This window comes from Lissotriton helveticus, chromosome 3_1 (assembly GCF_964261635.1).
Source record: "Lissotriton helveticus chromosome 3_1, aLisHel1.1, whole genome shotgun sequence".
Taxonomy (NCBI): Eukaryota; Metazoa; Chordata; class Amphibia; order Caudata; family Salamandridae; genus Lissotriton; species Lissotriton helveticus.
Genome location: NC_136061.1, coordinates 1,063,019,380 through 1,063,044,520, shown reverse-complemented (window position 1 = coordinate 1,063,044,520; position 25,141 = coordinate 1,063,019,380).

The window sequence follows — 25,141 nt, the reverse complement described above, 5'->3', positions numbered from 1 at the left end:
CGCTCCCTTAGGGCACCCTCCAGGCCCTGAGACAGGGTTTTGGGCCAACGTGAGACACACGGTCCCACACTCACTCCGCCTCCACTGAGACAGGACGTGAGCCCCTACACCCCACCATCCTAATGGGACCTAGCTGGGCTACACATGAACCTCTTCACCTACACAGGATCATCAGATACACAAGCCACTACTTTTAGATTCACTCCCTAATGCCTCTGCAAGACATCTAGCACACTGCCAGACATCCACCTTCTTGTCCAGTGCCTCTGCAGGACCTCCTGCACACCACCAGAGGTACACCTCCTATGCAAGCTCCTTTAAAAAAAAACTCACACCAACTCCTCTAGTTCAACACACCACTCATCCACACACTCCCCCTCCAGACTGGCGAGACAGTTCCTCACTGCCCCTGACTCTCAACCTGTACCCCTCTTACTGAGCACCAGGCACCATACTCTGGGAACTGGGAATGGGACTTCACGCACTGGACATATTTTAGCTGTCACCACTGGATCCTACCATACTGGGGAATCCAGACACACACACACTACACTCAGGGGATACCCACCCTCCTGAGCTAGCCATTTCTCCTCCACACCCCCTCTCTCTTCTCTATCCACACCTCTGGGGACAGGGACGGGGATTGGACACTGGACCCAGGAAGGAACTCCCTATCTACTGGCGTCCCGCCCTGTCATTTTCTCTCTTCTGCCACTAAACATAAAGCGCAGGAACACCATTTGAAAATGACACTCTTGAGGAAAAATAAAATCATAACAATAATCCCCAACATGTAATTATCTAAAATTGCAGAGTTTTGTAGTGTGGCCTGTTGCCACTGCGGTACAACGCAAACACAAATCCAGATCCTCACCGCCTGCCACCGATGTTCGATCTGGGGGTCTCTAGTTGGCAGAGGTAGGTACCACTGTCCAAATAGGGACCCTTGCTTCTAGTCAGGGCAAGGGAGTCACACACCAAGATAACCCCTGCTCACCCTCTAGGTAACGTGACGCGAGCAGCCAGGCTAAACTTGGAGGCTATGTAGGTTAAGTGTTTGCGCGCGCACCCAGCAACAACTCCCAGGCCCACCACAAAGGAAACTCCACACAAGGTTATATAAAAATAGCCTTTGTATTATACCAAAAACACATTAGATAAGAACACACATTTTACAATGTGCCAACAGGCACGGGCAGAATTTACAGGGGATATGTACAAGACAGGGCCACATGGACCACTGTCAGGAATCATCACTTTTTAAGAATAGTAATAAGCACATAGAACACTTTTAGAACAAATTTAGAAAATGTAGCACACAACCAGTAATTACTGGTATAGGGTAAGTACCTCCTACACAACCCTAACCACCTTAGGAATATTGCGCAGGGAACCAAGACCTCACTAGCAACACCTGTACTAGGAGAAAAACAACCACCTAAGTATCACCAACATTTAGGGGTATAAGCATAGGAACATTACACATGATGCATTAACATTCAGCGGTGTAGGGAAAGAAAACACATGATGTATCAAAACACATTCAGAGGTGTAAGGAAGGAAACGCATGATGCAGAACCTACATTCAGCGGTGTAAAAACAAGGAAAAACAATTGCGCAAAACTCACATGAGCCACAACCTGTGGCAGTCCCTAGGCACTCTGGCCTTGTTGGGGCTAGGACGCCCTGTGTCCCAGTGTCAGGGCCTAAACGTAGCAGCTGCCCACGAAGTGCTAGTCAGCTGAATCATCACTGATGGGCCAACGCAGATGGGGGAGCCTCACAGGCTCTGGACAACTGATTGTCCCCTCTTGGAGCCTCGCTGGGCTCTCAACACAAATAACTGCCCCTGAGCCTCTCTGGGCTCTAAAACAACTGTGTGGGCCCTGGAGCCTCGGGGCTCCTAATTAACCAATGCCCCCAGAGCCTTCTCAGGACTCTTCACAAGAAAATGCCGCCTTTTGGAGCCTCGGGGCTCGAAGACCAACTTGCCCCGTCGTTGGAGCCTCTTTTAGGCTCGAATTGAAAATGCCCTCACGAGCCTCTCTGGCTCGTCAAACAGGAAATGCGCCCGTCGTTGGAGCCTCACTGGGCTCAGAACATGCAATGCCCACAAGCCTCTCTGGGGCTCTAAACAATAATGGCCACTGTGGAAGTCCCTCCCTGGGGGACTCGATCTCCCTGGATGCCCTCTGGGTCATGGGAGTGGCCCTCTGCCAACCGGGCCGCTCTGAGCACACCCACCTGCCCACTGCACTTCTCTGCGTAGCGGAGCGACCCGGAGCCCGCCCGCACTCACCGGCTGTCTGAGGCGGCGGCTCCTCGCGGCGTCAGCTCCTCTCCGCTGGGCTCTTCTGCTTGGCAGTGGCAGGGCTCTCTCCTCGGGAGAGGCTCGCCGGAGGACGGTTCTTTCTTCTTCCCGGCAGGAGCGCGGGGTGGCCTCCCGTCAGCTTCCTGGTTTCTCCAAACTCCTCGGCAGCCAATCACCGCGCAGGTCGCCCGGCGAGCCTCCCGCAGCCTGAACCAATGGCAGCGCGGCTCCCGGGTGACGTCAGCGGTGGTTCCTTCGGCGTCTCCTCGGCTTCTCAGCTGCCCCAGGGCTGCGGCGGTGATTTTCATGGGCAGAACGGCATTTTAAATATAAAGCGAGGTAGGCACTCGCTCGGGGCAATGAAAACGGCCACAGGTGCGGCGTGGGCAGCCGCGAACACGCCACAACACGCAGGGTGGGCACCTGCCTTCCCCCACGCAAAATGCAGGGCAACAGAGCGCTCAAAATCCACCAAAGCACAAACGCTCCCCAGCGCTAAAGGCAATCACCAGCGATCCCAGGCGCTTAGGGGAAAATAAAGCGCTCCCAGGCGCTGGGAACACAAGCACAGCACTCCCAGGTGCCCTCAGCAGAGCAGAGTTCCAGCAAAGTCCTTAGGGAGGCAGGGCATCAGCAGTCCAGGGTCTGGGCAGGGCCCAGGGAGACAAGCCTTCCCCTGGGCCCAAGCAGCAGCACGCCCCTGGCAGATTCAAGTGTCAGAAACAAGAACAACCTCTGTGGGGACACAGCCCCTTCTTATACTCATAACTCCTTTGTTTGGAGGTGCAGGGTGGGGGGAGACCAGTCGCAGCTGGTCTTGGAGCACCCTTGATGGCCCAACCACCCCTTTCATTCACTGGGGAGGCTAGGGTCATTAGACACACCACAGGGGGGCGGAGCCAGCATTGTGTGGGGGAAAAACCCAGCCCATTCAGGACACAGGTACACTCCTCCCACACATCACTCATACTAATCTCACACTCACCACCGGGCAGACCCATCCAGACTTCCTGGAGCCTGGCATGCCAGCCAGCCCCAGCCAATCATGCTCCAGCACCCTCACTGCACACACACGTCAATGTCCAGAAGTAGCACTTCCCTTCTAGACACATACATGCCGCATACACCATCTCGCAGCATTCACTCTCACGAGTTCACACATACTAAACTCGAGCCTGCACTCCCCACGCATCAGGAACTACCAGGGACACACACATTCCCCATGCATTCCTATGGGAGGGCAGGCCTGCCATACTACACACACGCACTTTACTCTGGGACACAGGGAAAAAGTGCGCAGAGACCCAAAAATCACTAACATAGGTTACAGAAACAGGCTAGGCAAAAGCAAAAAGTTGCGGGGTGAACCTGCCAAAAGGGCCAGGTCCAACAGATACTCTCCTCTCTTCCCCGGACAGGTTGTTCATAAGATCGGAGTAAGGCCAAGGCTTCTTCATTTGACAAGGGATCGGTCCTGTTTGGTCTGTTGGGCCTGAGTACAAGATTCTGGATGTGTGAGACTTTAGTGTGCGTACTTATCGTCATCTCCCAAATTTTTCCAATTGTCTGTGAGACTTGCGCCAGGTTGCCTACTAGTTTCTGGAGCTCCTTGACTTCTTTCTGGGTTTGTGATGATTTCTTAAGTGGAATAGACCTGATTGTCTGTGTTCTGCATTTTTCTTTTCTCCATGATTGATCTGTTCTCATTGCCACAGATCTTTCTTTTTTGTCCTTCCTTTCGTTGGCATTCCTGACTCTATTAGAGGTGTCCCCATTGTTCCCTAAGTTGTGTGATGTTGGGGGTGTATTTGTGGATAAGGATCTGTGGGACTCAAGTCTCACATTCACGGGTTGTTGAGGAAGGACGTGGTTATCTTCATAGGGGGATTCCCTTGGAGCTGAGGTAACCTCTTCAAGCGCGGTGGCATCTTGTGCTGGCGGCATCTGCTCTTCCCTTGGGGCCAGATTCTTCTCTTTGTTTCCAAGGTTAGTAGACTTCGCTATCCTTTCTATCACATTCTCCGGTATTGCCATTTCAATTTCAGTGAAATCTCCGGAGTTGGCGGTTTGATTGTTCTGGCCGACCGTTTGATTGGTGTTTCTAGTGATAGGGTCGTTGTTGTCAGGGGTGACATCTAGTGGGGTCATTTGTTGTTGGTAGCTTGGACCTTCTATGGATTCCTTTAAGGTTTGGAAAGTTATCTCAAATTTCTCGAGTTCTCTGTTAGCTGCTTGTATCAGCACTATTCCCGTTTTATACATAGTAATGCAAAATTCTGTATTACTTCTTTTAGTTAGTGAGGTCGTTATTTTAGTGTCATGTGGTATGTTTTTTATAGCTTTCGTGAACAGCATTTTTGTAAAGGCGTTGCGCCATTTAGCTGTTTTGTCTGTGTAGAATATCAAGCCTTCTCTACACAACAGGCTTATCCAGAAGAGATTACTCCTATTTCGGAGAAAGGAAGAGGGTGGGAGATGAATCTGCATAGATTGATGGCATGTATACTGCCAGATGTGGCTGGGCATGCCCTTCCGTAATGAAACATAGAATCACAGTCAGACCCCTGTCTCCAGGCTCTCCAGAAACCCCTTTGAGTTTTGGAGGGAAGGAACATATTTGGTCATGGTGAAGGGGGAAGGCTGAAAGCTGACAATTGTCCATTTAAAGTCGCCATTCTTAAAAGTACCTCAGTGCAGAATGTATGGAATGGGGGTGGACTGATGATGTGCCATCTTTGGAAGGGACAGAGGTACCCAGTTCCTGAAACTATCTCCCCTCACCTAAAAACCTACGCACATGTGAAAGACTGAGAAGTAATGGAATCTGCACAAGAAAAGGACCCTCATGGAGGAACAACTGTGGAGTGGTGGACCACTGACTTGGACTCTTTAGGTTTGGGTCTCCAGGGCCAGTGGAACTTGCCTCCCCACTCCCTCTGGGCTACCAGATAGGATGAACTTGAAGGGGACCCTGGAGAAGGTGGCTCCCCTAGAATTCTGTGGACTGTCTTTTGAGACATGGCCCCTAAATGGGATGCAGGATCTCCTGATGCACTGCTACTTTACAAATGGACAGGAGACTGTGGGGCCCGAGGAGTGCAGGTAGGAATGGTAATCTGCTTTGTCAGCCATAGGATACTGTTGTGGGAGGCCATGGGCCAAGTAGATAGCAGAAGAACCCCTGGAGTTGAGACGTTCAGCCTTATGGCTTTGGAGTGTAGGGACATTTGTTTCTAGGATGTGTGGATTGTTTGCAGCACAGGTAAAGGTAGAAGAAAGACTCATGCTCTGCATCAAATTGAACATTTGAAACTTTAAGTATAGTGACTGCGAATCTTCGCACAGATGTTGAACATCATTAGAAGTGGGTACCATCATGACACATTTTAATACCTCATTCACTATGTATTGACTTTATAATTCTGATTTCAACAATTGTGGTGACACTCTGACAAAGCCAATAGGCCTGACTTTTTTGAACTGCACCGTTTATACTATGTTAGGCTAATGGGGGCAGGTATCGTAGTTTTAGGGTTTGAGGGTGCACAGGATTTTACAAGTGCCTCCAGCACAAGGGGGACAATGCAAGTTTATTGAGTTACATATTCAGCAAGACTTCACTAGCGTGCAACCCTGTGGATTATATGGCCCTTGAGAGGGTGCCACCATAGGCAGCTCTACCATGCAATTTTGTATATATTTGTGAATGTATGCATAGTATTTATTTATTTAATATGTGTAGTAAACTACTTTTTACTTTTCTAGGAAAAAGCACTGACTGGACAGGGGTTTATTACATGTTTGTTTTGTTGAATGCTGCGTCTCCAGCTCACAGCACCTAGGTGAGTGAGCCTTTAACTGCTCTGACTTACTACCTTCGGAATCAAGTTCTAAAAAGGAGTACTTGGTACCCAGTCAGGAAGTTGGGAACTGCAGAGTACAGGCCCGAGGGCACCAGTGGTGACAATTGTTCCAATTAGATCCATTATTTCAATCCATTGTTAATATTGGATCCCAGCAGTAGCGGCTCGTGGAGGGAGTGCTGTAGGGTGAGGCGGGGGAGGAGCAGGGTGTAGGGTAGTAAACTATGGAATACGGCCAAACAGAGGTAAGTAAACAAATTCATAAATAATAAAAATTTAATTGCACGAGCTGCATTTCCAAATGCGATGCGTAGCGCGCAACGAAATTAGTTTTATTTATTTGTTTACTTACCTCTGGGCCGTATTCCGTAGTTTACTACCCCCACCCTTCTCCTGCCCTGCCCCGCAGCACTCCCTCCATGAGCCGCTACTAAGTCACATCCTTTCTACCATGGGATCCTGCGACCTAGATTCCTGACAATGATGAATGAAGCAAGCCAATATTTGTGCATCACATCTAGTGTTACTGATGTTGTATATACGGACACACCCCTCTTTAAAAGAGTGGATGTGGAACCTACAGACTTAACAGCTTTTGTCCGCTGGCAAACATCACTGTTCTCACCAAATTGTTGGAAAAATATGTACACAACCAACTGAGTCAGCACAGTGAAATTTGTTGAGTAAGTTGAACTATTCAGTCAGCATTGAGTCCGGGACTCAGCACAGAAAATGCCATTGTACACATCATTGACAGTGCCCTCAACATGCTATACCACAACTATTCTAGCCTGCTCATCCTCCTAGACCTTTCTTTGGCATTTGACACACTCAATCACAACTGCCTTCTAGAATTACTAGAAAGTAGAATGGGGCTATTCAATAAAGTGCTCAACGGGTTCACCACCTCCTTACAGAAAAGCTCACAATGAATCAAGTTGGGAAGCTCACTATCTAATACCTCACAAGTGAGACAGGGAGCCCCACAAGGATCCACTGTCTTCCCCCAACCTCTACTTGGAGCCACTGACCGAAATCCTAAAACAATCAAACTTGCATACCACATGTATAAGGATGGCACGCAATTATACTTGAAGATACCCTCCCTGGAAGATGTAATTCGACTCAACAACACTAGTTAAAACACAAACCGGACTCTCTCAAAAAAACCTTAAGCTTGACCCTCTGGAAACAGAATTCCTGGTCATCTCCCCTCAGAACAGCTCCCCACCCATTCAAGTTCATGTAGTCTGGCTAACGACACTGTGGATGGAGGTGTGCGAGTCATAGTAAGTTTTGGGTGGGACGTAAATGAACTCTAAGTCAGAACTATAACTTTAGAATTTCTAACTTTTGTGTAGCGCAAGTTGCTTTTGTATTGCTACTAAATTACACAAAGTCAATTCATTATTTTTTTAATGTGTTTTCAGATAAAACTACCCTTTCTGTTACATTACTATGTCATCATTTAGAACATTTATAGTTCAAGAGGAACTTATGGTTGTATTCATCATGAAACACTGAGGAAAAACAAATCTATTGGATTAGAAAAACCTATAGGTTCTGTGCATGTCCAACAGATAATATGTCTAAGTAATTTTATTATGTTAAAGCTTAGAATACAACAGTCCTTGGGAATTTTTGCAGATGTCCCATGCAAGGCCACATAATTACATATCTTCTGAATAATTTAAGCACAAATTATAAGTGCCATTTTTGCTTTACAATAATATTAACATTGTAACTTAGAACTTTTGATATAAATAAGATTGCAACCGTCTTATCAATTTATAGGCAATCTTTGCTTAAATGTAAGAGTAGGCTCATTCAATTCTCTCCAACCTGTGTTGTTCTTTAAGTAGATTGGGTAATGTCCTGATGCTGCAGTATCTCCATGATGGAAAATTATGGCATTAGTAGTATAGTTATGTCCTGAAATAGAAAACTGTGACACACTAAAGTTATACATAGAAGTATTTACTTTTCTGTTAGTGGCAGAACATCTTTGAATCCTAATTCAGGTATTGATAGTCTTTCCAAGTTTGTAACACTGTTTTTTTAATGTAGACAATTTAAGCATGCATCTTCCCAAGAGTAGCTTATACCAAAGAGGTTACAACTCAGCTGAGTTTTTCTATTATTTCTAGAACAGCCATACAGAATTCTTGAACATCTTGCTGTTCATTGATAGAAAATTGAATAGCACCTCTACACATCTACCTTATTTCTTATAGCACTTACAGAGTGGCACATGTGGTTGTGTGTCAGAATCTTTTCATGAAGATTGTTCAACTTTGTGCAGCAGCGGTAATGAACGTGCTGTTGGATAATTTGTTTAACAGATGTCAGGTAAAAAAGATGATTAACAATTACATTACTGGAGCAATTTATACCATTCTGATTTTAAAATTGGTATCCTGCCATTTCCATGTGTATTGTTTTTCTGGATTTTTCTTGGTACTTTCTCCTTGTAGTTTGCTTCAGTTTATGGTTCGAAAGATATTTTAGGTTTAAACAGAATGGGATATTGATCAAGATGAGGAGCACATGTGTTTTTACAAACGATTATATTCTGTCACACAGCTACTGTCTGCAATAATTCAAGTCTCATTGAAATCGGTAATATACAGTACTGTAAGTTTTTTGATACGAGATAGAACAACGCATGACCTGTCTTCTTTGAATTCTGTCGACCCAATGCTAATGAGTGCATAATCTAAGCTTAGTCCTTGTGATTTATTTTGTTATTAGTTAAGCCAAATAAAGTGGAAATTGTTCTCTGCAAATACATGCATCTTTCAGCAGTATGAATCTTGCTACACATCAGGAGATATGTTTTTGCTTTTTTAATGTTGTCAAATTTCACCACAATAAATTAAATGTTAGATTTTTTTTCCAGATTTGGCAAAGTCCATGACAAATCCCGCTTAGTAGTTCTTCTACATTTTACATTTCAACTTAAAATCGCAAATCAAATATTAAATAGCTGTAAATCTTTTTCCAGTCCAGCTGTACGTGAAATACATTTTTCCATCTTTTGTAATTTAGTAGCTACAGTTTTGCTTATAGGTATGTTTACTCTGTAATTCTCCCCTTTATGCTTAGAAGGAATATTTACAAGTGTTTCCTTTTCTAAAAGTAGTATTTCATAGTTTAAATGTGCACATTATTTTACAGTTAGCTTTAAACAACGGTTTGTGATTTTGAAAGAATGTAATGCATAATTTCTGCAGGTGAATGAACGTTAGGCAATAATTTGTTTGTATTTCGTATCCTTAGCCTAACCTTTACTTCATTTGTTAGAATGCCAACGTGAATGTCTTTCAATATTTTGGCATATTGTTTATAGTTAGCTTACCTCATGCTTAATGTTAATTCTGTCTATGTGAAATGCAACCAAATGTTGACATTGTTTATACTACCAAGAGAATTCTGAGTTTGGTCTTGCAAACGTTTGTTGGAAAACAGTTGACCGCTAACAGGTGTTGGTTTTAATACGTCTACAAACACAATCACGTTTGCCTCCAACCAGCACATTCTAAGACATTTTGAGTAGTTTCTGCATACGAAGATGAAGAAAGGCCAAGTTCTTGACGTGTCATTATTTCATTTTAAGTATCATATGCTCAAATTTGGACTGGGGGCGATCATCATATTGTCCACCTTTTCCAGTGGGGAATTAATGTGTTGAACCTCTTGCTTCTAGTTTTTCTCCAGACACGAATAGATTCTCCTTTTGCTTGCTTCATCTAATACAGTTCTAAAGCATCACTCACCATGGATCTTTAGGTAGTGGGTGTATGCTATATAGTTCATATATTTGTTCAGCTTACTCTTCATTAATCTGTTCAGATTGTCTGGTTTGATAAGCTTTCCCAAATAACAAGTATGTAGAGGAAAGTATGTCAAAATCTGTACAGTATATGTGGTTTTTCCTAAAGTAATGTAGTGGTTGCTTAACTTTTTCTATGCTAATTAATTCTTGCCAAATAGTTTCGTCTTTTGTAGGTTCTCCATTTACTAAAACCCCTAAAAGGTTCCTCTATCTCACGTACAATTCCAAGAGGGGCTATGTTTTTAAAAAGAAAAACTCTAGTAGGAGAAAAATAACCTTTCAGTGCTAGTATTAACTGGTGACTGCAATTTTCACAAATTCTGTTATGTAAGGAATTGGGATACTGGTTGGGGGGGGGGAATCCATACTTGAGCAGAAACTACAATCCTTGGCAGGGTGAAATCCTAAGCAAACCCCAAATTAACCTGTACTCAAGGCGCTGGTAACTTGGTGCACAGCAGTCCGTCTTAAATTAGAGGCAAAGCGTAAAGTATGTAGGCAGTACTTCAAACCGTAATAAAGTGAGAACATACAACAACAAAAATCCCACACCAATTTAGAAAAATAGAGTAAATTTGAATAGATGCGTTAAGACCAAAATTAAGAACATTCGAATCCGTAGAACCGACGAGATGTAGTTTATAAATTTTTATTGAAAATAGCTAAAAAAAAAAAAAAAGCGCCAACTGTGGATATCGGTTTGTGTTTGACCAGGTCAAAATCACAAGGTCAGGCTGACCGCAATGGAGTGCAGGTTGACTGCAGGGATCCAGTTAGACCCACTGAACAAGAGTACCATAGAGCTTGGTTGCGAAGAGATACGGAGTCCCGAGAGATACTTTGCGCAACTGAGACGATGCGAGGTCTGGGGTAGAGATGCGCAGCATCAGTTCTGAGGAACTCAGAAGCTGCAATGAGAGGTCCTGTGTCATCTTCGAGTAGGCAATTGATGAGGTGTTTTGAGAAGTGAAGGCCTGTGGCGAGGATGCGTCACTCTCCGGCTGGTTCCAAAGAAGCTGAGGGGCTTGCAATGCAGAGCACTGCGTCGTCCTCAAGATTGCCACCAATGTGAGGCTTGTGATGCGAGAGTCTGTGCTGGGGATACATCAGTAAGAAGAATAATTGATGGACAGAATGCCGAACAATGTCATACATTCACCCCAGTACAGAGATCTGGGCCTAAATCCATAGTTTTTTGCTCCCCATGCCATTTCAATTTGGCCCCAGTCATATGCAAATCAGTCTTGACCCCGCTTCCAACTGGAACAGTCCAGCCCAAACTGCCAGGCCAGGTCCTCCCTGGACTGGAAACAGGCATCCTAGGACTGGTGTCTGGGTTTCACCCCTCATCTAGTGTGGCATGGTGAGGAAAAGAATGATGAATTTAACACAGATCTCTTGACTGGGGGTGAATGTTTTTATTTGTTCTGCATTCCGTCCATCAATTGTGTATCTTTTGCTGGGGATACATCAAGCATCTGCAGTTTCGATGAGGCTACGGGCTGTGAGGGCAATGCAAAGTCCTTGTGCTGGGATAGTCCACGCAGCAGAAGCAATGCGTTGCTTTTGCTTGTGGTTGTGCTGTGCAGGAGAGGAGATGCATCAGTTCTTCTCAAGGTCCAATATTGTGGTGGCATCACTTGGCAGGGTAGGACTCACAGAGTACAGGTGCTGGGTTCAAGGTTGTGGGAGGCTTGTTACGTCGCTGAGGCTTCTGATCAGGACACCAGCCAACTAGCCCTTGGAGTCACTCTGATGTCCCAGGTTTAGAGATGCAGGTCTAGTCCTTCTCACCTAGGTAAGAGGGCAGCAGGGGAGCACAGCAGTGCAGCAGCCTTGGAGGCTGCAGATCTGCAAAGTGGCCGTCCTTTCAACAGCACAACAGTCCTTCTCCCTGGCACAGACCACAGGTCCACAAGTGTACTGAACAGTAGGTATCTGAGGTCCAATATTTACACCTGGTGCACATGTTGAAAGTCTAGGTGGTGTTCAGACTATGGTTTGAAGAGGATGAATGTTTGAATTAAAGTGCTTTCATATAAATTCAGTTGCTGTAGTTCTAAAGGGGCTAGATATATTTCAAACTTTTTATGAAATACATGTGAAAGAATGAAGTTATAGTCTAGGTATGCAAGCCAGTAATAGCAGGTTAAATGGTATTCACAAAGATAGCATCTTTCTTCTGCAAATAGTGTTAGATTTCTCCTTTGACTGTCATACTCGTTCATTTTTTTTTCTCAATGAGATCAATCTTTTTTACTTGCTTATGATGTGTTATTTGGAAACAAATGTAAATCTGACTAAGGATTTTATAAAAGTTGTATTGAAATTCTAGAATAATCATTTTGTAATGGGCTAAGTCCATTAATGGATTTTCTGATTCCCTCTGAGTAAAGGGAACATCTGGGCAATTCTTGTTCTCAGGGAGTGGATCAAAGTATTTAGATTGGCTATTGTGCATCATATGTTTGAATCGAGTTGGATTAAAGTGAAATAGAGTAATTTAGTGTTTCCAATTGCAATGATGGTATTTTGACAAAATATAATATCTGCACAAGTTTTCTTACTGTTGAATGATGTGTGGAGAGCATTTTGATATGATAAGTGGTGTCACACATGTAAATCAGTCATTTGTAGAGCGCGGCAACTCACCAGTTTTTGAGGCACTGGAGCTGTAGTCATTGCACGGAGGTTGTTTCTAAAAACAACCAAGTCTTTAGATCTCTTCTTCATTGTTGGAGCGGTCCTGAGGTGCAGGGGGAGGTTGTTCTAAGACTTGACTACCAGGTGTGAGAAAGAGCCTCCTCCTCTGTTGATTTGAATGATCTGTGGGGTATCTGCGATGGAAAAGGAGGCGGATCGGGGGTGTCTGGATGATTGGTAGAATTTTATGAGGTTGTTGATGTATGCTGGTCTTTTGCTGTGCAGGTCCTTGTAGGCATGGGTTAGCATCTTGAAATGGCATCTTTTCTGTGAGGTCGTGTATGAGTATTGCCGCTGAGTTCCGTTTTTTTTGGAATCGCTTCAAGAGGCGTACAGTGATTCCTATGTAGAGCATGTTTCCATAGTCCAGTCTACTGGTGATGACTGCCTGTGTTACAGTTCTTCTCGTGTTTACCAGGAGTCATATGGAGATCTTGCGGAGCATGCGAAGGGTATTGAAGCAGGCGGAAGAGACTGTGTTGACTTGTTTCTTCATGGTTAGCTTGTTATCCAAGATGATGCTGAGGTTGCAGGTGTGGTCTGTTTGGTCAGGGGTGCTGAGCTCTGCGGGCCACCTAGAGCCGTCCCATAGTGAGGTGTTGTTCCCAAAGATGAGGACTTTTGTTTTCTCCAAGTTGAGTTTGACAGTTGTCATTCCTTCAGTGTGCATGTACATTGTGTATCTCTGGAAGTTGGCTTTTGTGGTGATCTGGTCTTTAGACAGGGAGAGGATGAGCGGTGTGTCGTCGGCATAGGAGATGATGTTGAGTCTGTGACATCTGATGATGTCAGCGAGGGGGTCACGTATGTGTTGAAGAAGGTAGGGCTGAGGGAAGAACCCTAGGGGACACCACCGATTATCTTCTTTGCCTCAGAGGTGAACGGCGGGAGATGGATCCTTTGGGTTCTGTCAGAGAGGTACAAGATGATCCGTTTAAAGACGCTTCCTTGATATGGTGTGGTCTGTTGCTCAGGATGCCATGAGAGACGGTGTCAAAGGCGGCAGAAATGTCCCGGAGGATAAGGGCTGCTGTTTGCCTGTGGTCCAGGTGGGTTCTGATGTCATTGGCGGCTGCGATCAGGGCTATTTTGGTGCTGTGGTTGGTTTGAAATCCGGATTGGGAGGGTTCCAGGAGGTTGAGGTCTTCTAGTTGTTGGGTGAGGTACTGGTTGATCGCTTTCTGAAGGACTTGTGCTGGGTGGGGGAGGAGTAAGACGGGCCAGTTGTTCTTCAGATCAGTGGGGTTGGCAGATGGTTTCTTGAGGAGGGGCCTCAATTCAGCGTGTTTCCAGTCCAGGAAGCTACGGGGATGGATCTGTTCATGACCTTCCTGAGCCAATCACCAAGTGTCTTGCTTCTGAGGCATGATGGGGGCATGGGTCAGTGGGTGCCCCAGAGTGCATCGAGTTCATGTTTGGTGAAAGTGTCTAGAGTGTAGAGGGGTTCCCAATTGGTGAGCGGCTGTTCGGTGTTTGAGTGTGTGGGTGTGAGGCGGTTGATGCTGTCTGCGGGGAGGGATGGCCCTTTTGGTGCTGTGCTATTCCTCCATAGCACTTTTACCCTTTCAAGCTTTCTCTCCTCTTCTCTTTCCTTCAATTTCTCTAGAACCTCACTTTTATTCCTTTTTACCTGCCTTCCTGTGTGTGTGTGTGTGTGTGTGTGTGTGTGTGTGTGTGTGTGTGTGTGTGTGTGTGTATATATAAGCGACTTTCCTATTTCACCTCCTTAACTCTCTAACCTCCTTGAATTTCTGAGAGGGTTATAGACCTCCTTTTTTTATTTTTCTCCTTACCCAAAACTTACTTTCTTTCTTTTGTCTTTCTCCTTTACATAGATTCTCCAATTACTCCCTTTTCCTATCCACCCTTCCTCCCCTGATAACCCATTACTTGCATAACTTCTTTTACCTACATACTTTATTTCCCTCTTTGCTTAACCTCTCCCCTAACCTAATACCTCTTACTCCTTACATTAGCTTTCCTTTACAAATCAATCTCTCTCTCATCCCTCAACGCACACATGCCTGCAAACATTTCTTCCTACTCTTGCCCATTATGCATTATTTCAGGGAATGTTAATGGACTTACACATTCTATTAAACTCAAGAAGGTACTCTCCTATTTACAAACGAAAAGAACTGATATTTCTTGTCTGCAAGAGACTCATTTGGATGCTTTAGAGTAATCTAAATTACTGCGTGATTGGCTAGGAAAAGTTCTTCACTGCAGATTGACAAACAATCTCTCTCCAAGAAAGGTCAGCCACGGAAATGTGGAGTAGCTATTCTTTTGCCCAAATCCCTATCCATCACAATTGTTAAGATTTGGGTCGATCCACATAGTAGATATGTTTTTGCTAAGTTACAAATACGAGATAGGATCCTTTGTGTAGGTTCAGTATATGTGTAGGTTCAGTATATGTTCCAATGGGTGCTAAATTTTCCTATCATCTTAGCCTTAATCGCCTGTTGGTGGAAATCGGAGCATCTAGCTATATCATAGGTGGAGACTGGAATCTAGACCGCGAAGCTGTTCTAGACAGAACAGGTCCCTTGAATAGATGTAATGAGGGAGACAGAGCCTTATTGGGGTATACCTTCCTCTCATTTGCTCATGTCACCCAATCTAGGATAGATTATTTTCTTGTTTCCCATGCGTTAGTTGCTATCCATAATGAATCCCATATTTTTGAAGCTGCGTTCTATGATCATTCTCTGGTTCTTCTTGCTTTAGAAATAGGCTTAATCTCTACCTGTAGCCCAAGTCAAGTGAGAAAAGTTTTCAAGTGTTCTTAGATTACCAAGATCTTGTTGTGGAAGAAGTCTGCAAGGTTGTCACACAGTTCATTGGAGGGAGGGAGTTCATTCTCGATGGCTGTGAAATTCCGGAACTCCTTCACAATGGTGAAACATTCTTTGCTGTGGCTTGCGCTGGCTTTGATGTGGTCCGCTAGGGCATTCTTCTTGGTTTCTTTGAGGAGGTGGTGGTACTTGTTTAGAGCAGTCTGGTAGGTGGTGCGGTCTTCTGTGTTTTTTCCTGGTGCATCACTTACTTTCGATTTGCAAGCAGTTGCATTAGGTGGAATGCAGTTCCTAAGTGGCAGGGGTGATGACATCGGCGGATTTTCTGATCACCTGAACGAAGTTCTTAGCTGCTTGTTTAGGATTGTGTGTAGCATCTGGGAAATGGGACCAGACTGTCATTCCACTGGTCTTCTGATCCCTTTTTCCAGTCTTTCCACATGAATATGATGGAACAGGCAGCGAGGTAGTTGCGTCCTGCGATGGTGAAGTATACGCTGTGGTGGTCGTACCAGTTGTTACTGGAGGTGAATATGGGGTTGAGCATGTATCCTGTGATGTGGGTGGGGTTAGTTGCAAGTTGCTTGAGTCTGATGTTGCTCATGCTTTCATGGAGGTCACTGGAGTTGTTGTTTGGGTCTTTGAGGTGGAAATGAAGGTCCCCAAGGGAGATGTAGTGCTCAGAGTTGGTGGGCATGGTTCTAGTGGTCTGTAAGTAAGGGTACCTCTGTTGATGCTTTTCAAGTTTGTGTTGAGCTGGAAGTCCAGGTATTACATTACGTTTTTGGGTCGTCGGGGAGGGGGGCTTTTGTGTATCGGATGGTGTCCTTGTAAATGATGGTGGTTCTCCCTCCGTGCTTGTTGGTTCAGTCTATGTGTGTTATCTTATATCGTTTGTGGAGGACTGTTGTAAAGTCTGGTGTGGACGTGGGGTGAAGCCAGGTTTCTGTTAGGAAGAGGACATCTGGGGTGAGGGAGAAGAGCATGTCCCAGGTCTCCATGGCGTGTTTCCCAAGAGATTGCACGTTGAGTAGGATGCACTGGAGTGTCTCTGTGTCGCCATTGGGGTATCAGTTGAGTCCACAGCCATGTTTGTGGTGTTGCTGGTGTCATAGGCAGCCTCCGTGCTGAAGCAAAAGCAGCAGTGTCAACAGGAGAATGGTCCTTTGGTGGTCTGTGGGCATGTGAAGCAGTAGAGATTGTAGGCGCATCTGGGGGTCAGGGCTCAAAGATCTACAGTGGTGTATCTTTATGGGGTGGTGGAGCCAGGGGTCCTAGTGCTGGGTGCTGTCCAGGCACGGTCGGGCACAGATAGGCTCACCTTTGGCACAATGGCAGCACAACCATGTAGTGGCCTCTATATGTAGCCCTGGCAAGTGGGAGGGGCTGGCAGGGAGGTGGTTGGGCGGCAGTGGGAAGTGGGGGAAATGACAGGAAAAGACAGCATCTGGAAACCTTACAACCAGTAAAGGCTGATGTCGATGTGACAAAGGTCAACCAGTTTAAATAAAGCAACAAGTGGAAACAAATAACGCCAAAAGAGCACCAAGTTACAATAAATTACCAGAGTCAGACAATCACAGGCACATGTGATTTCTAAAACAACCCAAGGAATGTCCTTGGAGATTAGTAATGCTCCAAAATGGGCGAATGTCTATATTTTGGAGAAGTTTCGTTTTTATAAGTAGTAATGACATTTTATGTCATAAGAAATGGCTTACTGTGAAAGGTGCTAATTTTCTCAATTGCTTTTTTAACCTTAATACTACTAAATATAGGGTGTGTAGAAAGATTAGAAAATATTTTTGTGGTCTTACCAGTAATGTTTGTCTTTGTGTGTCCTCCTTTGCTCCTTTTTAATAATTTTTCTCCTCTCAGTAGTATAATTTCCATTTTTACTACTAAAGATATTGTTTTTAGGCATTGTGTTCAATTCAAATAGAGCTCGATTGCTTTCCAAGTCCGCAGAGTCTCTATGGTTGTTGGCGTATTTATTAATATCAGACTGTGTTTTTAGTCCACTTGATGTTAGTAACCAATCACAAAACTCTTTACTTCATTTTGAATTCTTAACTAGTTTTCTATTCATTTTAATTGTCAAGTAACAAGAAATGTGTATTGTGAGTGGACCCACTCACGAGGTAGGGCATACCCATCACCTCATTTTTACTACGTCGTCGGAAGTAGCCTGTAATCGCCCTCTGAACTCAATAATGGTCAGACCAAGTAATAGGCAATTTTAAATCTCTTGCAAACCTACTTTAGAAACTCCTGGACCAATACTCTCTAAATCTATCTGCTCTTCAAAAGCAGTAACTTCTGATTGTGTTACTAAGCTCTTCAAAACTCACCCCTATCATATCATGTAAGGACATTGAAGAGGCGCCTGAATTATATTATGAATCCTTGGTTAGGGTTTTCAACCGGGTGGCCCTAATCAAACAAGCTTCTTCCCTAGCGACAAATCGCATACCCCTTGGTATGTGAACCATTTACATGACTCTAAAACTTAGTGTTAATGCTTAGAGCGTAGATGGCATTCCACCAAATCTCCAGCAGATAAAAAAGTATTTAAGTTGAGATTTAAAAAGTTACGATAAGCATCTTAGGATGGCTCGTAGGGATTACCTCTTGGCTACTATTGATAATGTGAGCAATTCAACTAAAGAACTTTATAAAACTCTGAACAGCTTTTTAAAACCCTGTGCTTGCACCCAGTCTATCTTAGATTCTCAACAGTTATGACTCAGAATGTTTTGAGGATAAAACCAACCTCATTTATAAGATCTTTCCAACAGTCCAGAAGGTCATATGAAACCACGTGACATGAATCAGGCCCCCCCAATGTCTCCAATTCATTAAGTAAATTTGACCTACGTTCATTGGAGGAGGTGGAAAGGGTACTATCATAGGCCAAATCGGGATTCCCTCTTGATCCATGTCTGAACCTGGTGATTGCTCCAGCTGTAAGGGAGCTTCTCAATCTCTCGTTACCACCAACCTTCCAGCACATATAAAAATGTGCACAAGTGAGGCCCATACTGAAGAAACCTTCAGCTAATCCAAAAGTTCTCTCTAAATACTGTCCAGTTTCTTTACTACATTAATGGCCAAAATGTTAGAAGGATATGTCCACTCCCAATTGTCATCTTTTCTGGAAAAACTTAAAAGTTTAGATAATTTGCAGTCCGGTTTCAGAGCATCCCATAGTACAGAGACGGCCTTGGTGGCAGTTTCGGATCCCATAGACTTTCTATTGATACTGGGACTGCGATCATCCTGGTCCTTCTGAACCTGTCTGCAGCGTTTGATAAAGTCTCTCATTCCATTCTTGTTTAGAGGCTGTATGAGGCTGACATGTGGTAGTCTTGCTCATGCTCAAGAACAACCAAACCTAAAACATCTGCCTCCTTTTAAGTCAAAAACCTTAAATATCAGCAAAAGAGTTCCACAGGGTTCCTGCTTGAGCCTAACACTTTTTAAAATGTATATAGCGCCTCTAGCACAGATTGATAGTATGGATTTGAGATAGTGTCTTGCGCAGATGATGCACAATTGCTTATTTCCTTTGGACATGATTCCAGGAAAGTTCAGTCACAGTTCTCCCACTATATGCATGATATTGCAGCACGGTTGACCAATAATTGCCTCCAGCTGAGCAGGGAAAAAAACAGATTCTACTTTTTGGCAAAGCAATGGAAATCTAGTCTGCTGACTGGTGGGCCTCTGAGCTTGGCCCTGCTCCTGTACCCAAGAAGGTAGTAAAAAATCTAGGGGTCAAAATCGATCAGTCTTTTTTAATGAAAGTCCATATGGGTTCTACATGTGATACCTATTTATGCTACTGTGTGGCTTTTAAGGAAGATTTTTCCATGGCTTCCCCTGAGATCTAGATTGTTGCTAGTCCAAGCTCTTGTCACCAGTTGCCTTGACTATGGTAATGCACTTCTTGCACCAACCCTTTGCATCAAAACTCCAAGTGGCACTGAATACTGCCGCCTGATTAATCTGCAACTTGCCTCGCCATACTTCTATGGGCCCTATTCTAAGAGACCTGCTTTGGCTGCCCATAGAAGAATGCATATTCTTTAAGATATGTTGCTTGACACACAAAGCCCTAATCAAAGCCTTACCTACTTATCTGCATTATGTTTTCCCTGTATCAGCCATCTCTGGCCCTAAGATCTTCAAATAAATATTTTCTAAAATTTCTTCTCATTCACATAGTCAACTTAGATGGATTATTTTCTTACCTGGTACCACTTTCTGGAATAAACATCCTGTGTCCTTTTGGTTATGTGAGGATCATGTTAAGTTCCCATAGCTATTAAAAACCTGGCTTTTTAATGCTTCTCCTTAATTCTCTGGTGATCATTCTTGCAAACCTGCTGTGCCCAGCTTGAGATGCTCCTCTAGGAGTTAGTCGTGCACAATAAGTCAAATTTCATTTAATTTTAAATGCCTTTACTTGTTAAACGTCATTACTGCATACTAGTTTATTTTCTTACCTCACTTTGAGTTTTGGTAGTATTGAACTACATTAGTAGCCCAAAATGTATGTAAGCCAATAATTCCTCCCTTAGCAATGCAGCATTGTATTGTCTTGATGGCGTACATTTTCCAACCTACAGAAAACACATTTTGATTAGAAACCTAAACACTTGGCTTGAAAAACCTATATAAATATGTTTCATTAGATTTTTTTAAACATTTCTATAAGTACCACAGTACTTTCTAAATACTTTTGCGAGAGTATTGTGGTGCTCGTAAACCTTTTAAGAAATATATAACTCCCATACTTGCCACTGCTTCTGGCCCATTCCTACAGCCACCCCACTGGTCCCTACTGAGACGGTGCACAACCTGGGAGTGATGTTCAACAGTAAATTGACTCTTGAAACTCATGGGAATAGAACAGCTTTGAGTTGTTTCTTCCTGATTAGACTGCTTCGGAAGATCCTCCCAATGTTTTCATAACAGGCCAAAGTACTGATAGTAAGAAGTACTATCCTGAGTAGGTTGGATTATTGTAACGCCTTGCTGCTGGAGTTTCAGATATTTGATTGGGAGACTCAAGAGAATACAGACAATGGCGGCCAAGCTGGCACTAATGAGACCACGATGTTCTTCCGCCTCTCAGGCACGCTGAGTTTCACTGGTTGCCAGTTTTGCAAAGGAAACAATTTAAGTTGCTTTGCATAGTGTTTAAAGCTCTGCATGGTTCTGGACCTAAACCATTGCAGGACATATTTGCATGGTATGCCCCCGCCCGAAATCTACGATCCTCCTCTGCCAAACTGGTCAATGTGCCCAGAATTCGAAAAACTAAATCTGAAGGCAGGGCCTTCAGTACTGTAGCTTTGCGACTCTCGAACAAACACCCATTTGAGATAAGACAGGTGGATGATCTTTTGCAGTTCAGAAAAAGGATAAAGACATGGCTTTATCCTAGAGTCTGTCCTCCACCACTCACCTAATTTCTTTCTTCTGCTAATAGTGCTCCACCGACATCTGCGATAAGCTGGACACATGTATCACAGTGCCAGGGTACCCGTAGGGTGATAGTGCGCTTTATAAGTGTCGATAATAATAAAGGTAATTTTCCCAACCTCTATAGTGTTTGCTAAACTTCCTTATTTCTTCCTCTCTTAAAACTAGAGTAATAACCTATATTTAACATTAAAAATATAACAATACCAAATTGTGCCCTAAACAATATAGCTGCCATTTTGTTTGAAAGGGCTTTCATTAGCCAGTCATATTGTCTTTCAGCATTGCCAAGTACTGCGATATACCTCAGCCCAACATCACTTAGCTTTTGCCCCTTATTACTTAAAAACTATTCAACAAATTGAGATCAAATAACAAAAAAGACCCTTTCCACATCATAATCTATATTCCTGAAACATTTCATGATAGTCTGTTTAGCCACTATGTCTGTTTACAAAGTCTGTGGAAAATGCATTGGTGGGATAATGTGTTTTGGACCCTCTTTTTGCTTTGCACCCCCTTAACTATTCCCTATAAAACTTTGCTTTATTAGCCAAAGTAGAAAAAGAATTGGTCTGCAACATTTTGTGGAAATACATCAAACAGTGGCAAAGTTATTTTCAATCAAAAATCCAAGGAATCCCTATCTCCCTGAATAATCTTAACATAAATATATATAATATTGTGTCTGTTGGTTGGTAACTGTAATATGTGGCCATATTGCCATTGATAAATGTCCTCTGAACCCCAAGGGTTCTACTTTGGACCATATTACACGTTACTCCTTATGTATTACTTATATTACATGATTTATTCATTCTAATACTCTTTAAACAGATTGAGCTTTTAGTACTCATTATAGAAGTTGTGCATTTGTGCAGCCTGTTACATATTCATTTTCTGCTTGAGACTGCAAATACATCTGTCAATATTTTGAGTAATGTATGTTTTTTGTTCGGGATAATTTGGTAATATTTCAAATATGTTTTATGAACCAATGTGTTATAAATCGAATTTTAAATGCACAATGCATTGTAAGGCAAATAAAAATTTGCATCCTCAAATGTGTTTTTCTTTTGTTGTACATTGACATAGTAGGTTTAACAAGATGTATATAAAGAAAACAAAGTTCAATGTGAGACATTAACTTTTTGCTGACCGTGTTCTGCATTTACAGTGTTTACTTTCACACACTGGGGAGGATTGTTTGGTAGATGCTAAGGGTAAGATTTCCAGCTGTACTGATTAATGGTCTAATAGCAGCACTGTTATCATGAAAGTATTTTTTACCAGCACTGAAAGAAAGACAAAACCGTGTAAAATTGAAATTGTTTATTTAATGTTCAGTTAGTTAAAACCATAACATATACCAAATCCTAATTTTAAAAGTCTGTCATATAAAAATGACATCTCTATAAAAACATAAAATCCTAGAAAGTTATATAATTTATAAAATGCTTTTCATATTATTTCTGTGATTTACCATTCAGTTCGTGCTCATGGATTCGTAAAAATTTAATCAATTTGCAGTTCATTTGGGGGTCATTGGAGTCTAGTCCACATGTCTAACTTTTTTAGTTGATGAGGGAAGCTAAATATCATGCAAATGTATTCAGTACTGGGAATTATAGGAAAAATAAAATCAGTTAGACCACTTTTCGGAAAAATAAGAACTTTGAGATCACTGGTAAATGTTCACTAAGATGGCTTTCCCTTGAAATATATATACATACCTATGGTACTGTAGGTGATAATAGAAAAGTGGATGCATTCCCTTGAAATGTAATTTGTAAATTGACCACAGTTTCTTTAAATATTCTACTGTGACAAAAAGTGCAATTATATACCAGTGTTCATTAACTGTTCACATCTCTTCAACATAAACACATATCCCTTTGTATATTCTTATACACTAAGCCTATATTTCCCGAGTGAACTAGATTAGTCCGAGTTTCTCAATTTAGGTTATCATTTCATGCTCCTACATGCCACATTATATGTGCTCTACTGAGAGGGAAACACAAATATATAAATCCTCTTATCATATTGACTAGACTGTATATATCCATCACCTTGCATGGGACTATTACACTTCAGCATTTCACATTAAATAGCAATTCATTAGCATGATGTCAGCTCCACCTCCATTGTTCAGTCCATTTCGCATCTTTCACTCCAGGTCAAAGGTACAGTTTGACTCTGGTTGCCTCAGAAATGTAAGATGATGCATCGTTGTGGCAGCAAGCCAGCTATAACAATTGCATCATATCATCCTCTTTTAATCTACCCTCCTTTTAATCTGTGGTCTCTTGCTCCTTATTATAAAAGATATTCCATTTGCAAATTTTTATCCTAAATACTACAGTAGGTTTGGCACTTCTATAAGGTGAGGTAAGGCTGCAAACAAAGGGAATCATAGTGGAGGTGTTGAATTATGACAACAGGTCCGGAAAGCTGTCTTTTTTTAAGTGGAGGGGGAGTGTTGCAGTAGTCAAAGTTTCATTTTGCCTGAGCTCTTAATTATATTTAACTGAATAACACATTTACTTCTGCTTGGTGACCAGCTTTTAAATCCGTCTACTGTCTTTAGCTGCATGCTTGGTGACGTCACTACTGAATTGATGCCACATGTTTATAAGTGTTAGGAAGAATTTCTCCCACCCTCTGTTCAGCTGGTTCATGCCTGTCATTATTTTCATTAGTTTTAGGTGTCTCTATATATTTGTCTTATTTCTGTGTTTGATCTTCTAATCTCTAGGGTTACTAAACTGCACATCTGTTGCTCCTTTTGAATACACCTATGTTGCCAAATTTACCTTCCGTCTTCCAAGAGGGTGCCCCGCAATTCCCTATGATGAGGTCATGGTTCCTTGCACCATGTTTTAGTTTTTAAGATGCAGTATCTGTACCCACTGTTTATACATACTATATGCCTTCGGTTTGTGGGGTTGAGTGGGATTTTGGGTGAGTGGATTTTTTTCATTCTAAATTAATGTATGTTAATGAGTTAATGTTATTTCTAAAATGTTTAAATTGGTTGTATTTGTTACATATTGCTTTTTAAATTAGTGGTTAATTAGAGGATTGGTTGGTTAATCAATTAATCTAATTTGAAACTGATAACCGGTTACTGTATTTATGTAATTTTTTTATATTTGCCTATTGATTGTATTTTTAATACATTTTTAAATTAAACTTTATTACTCAGACCTGTCATCCATTGGATGAGAATCCATGGATCTGGAGTTACTAAGAACCTCCCGTCATAAGAGAACAATTTTTCTAGATGTTGCAAACCCTAATCATTTATCAAGCAATGCACCTATTTCAAAGTCCCATACTCCTTGACTGTGAAAATTAAGACACTTGATTTCGCTTTGTTAGTATCTTGTCTCTTTCCATGTAGTTTAGCTTAACCACTTTTATTCCATGCTTCTTTGACACTCTTGGTATTTGTGATCAATGTGTCATTGTAAGCAGTGTTGTAGGTGTCGCTGTGTTATGGCATGGGGATTTCTCTGTGCATTACAGGCATCCCAGAATGATGAATTCGTTATTGTGACCATGTATGTTCAGTTTGTCAATTTCTTTTCCTTGTTTTTTTTTGTTTGCTTTATACAGATTGCTTGTGAGTTTCTTTGTATGTTTAGTATTTTAACACGTGTATTTTTTTTATTTGAGGCCTTTCTACAGTGGTGTTCTTTAATATAAAATAACTTTGGCTGGACATTCCACATTCCATATGTATTTTAAGTTCAACCATAAAATGCTCAGTCACAAGTTTGAGCAATACTTAAAAATATAGCAGATGTCTGCTTCCAGCAATCCCGAAAATGGCTGTTATATATATATATATATATATATATATATATATATATATATATATATATATATATATATATTGCACTATAAAAAGTAAACATCATTTCTATATTTTTTCATTTGCCCTTCCTGCTATGTTCTGTTCTTGCAGCTGTATCCTTTCCTTACCCTTTTATGTTCTAAGCAGAGATTAGTGGCTCATTTTGCTTCCCGTTGCTCTTGTTGCAACCCTATCTACCTTAATAGATTGTTCAGGTATTCACTTCCCTTCATGAGCAGTAAACAGTAAGTCTGCTGGCGCTGCTAATGATTAATC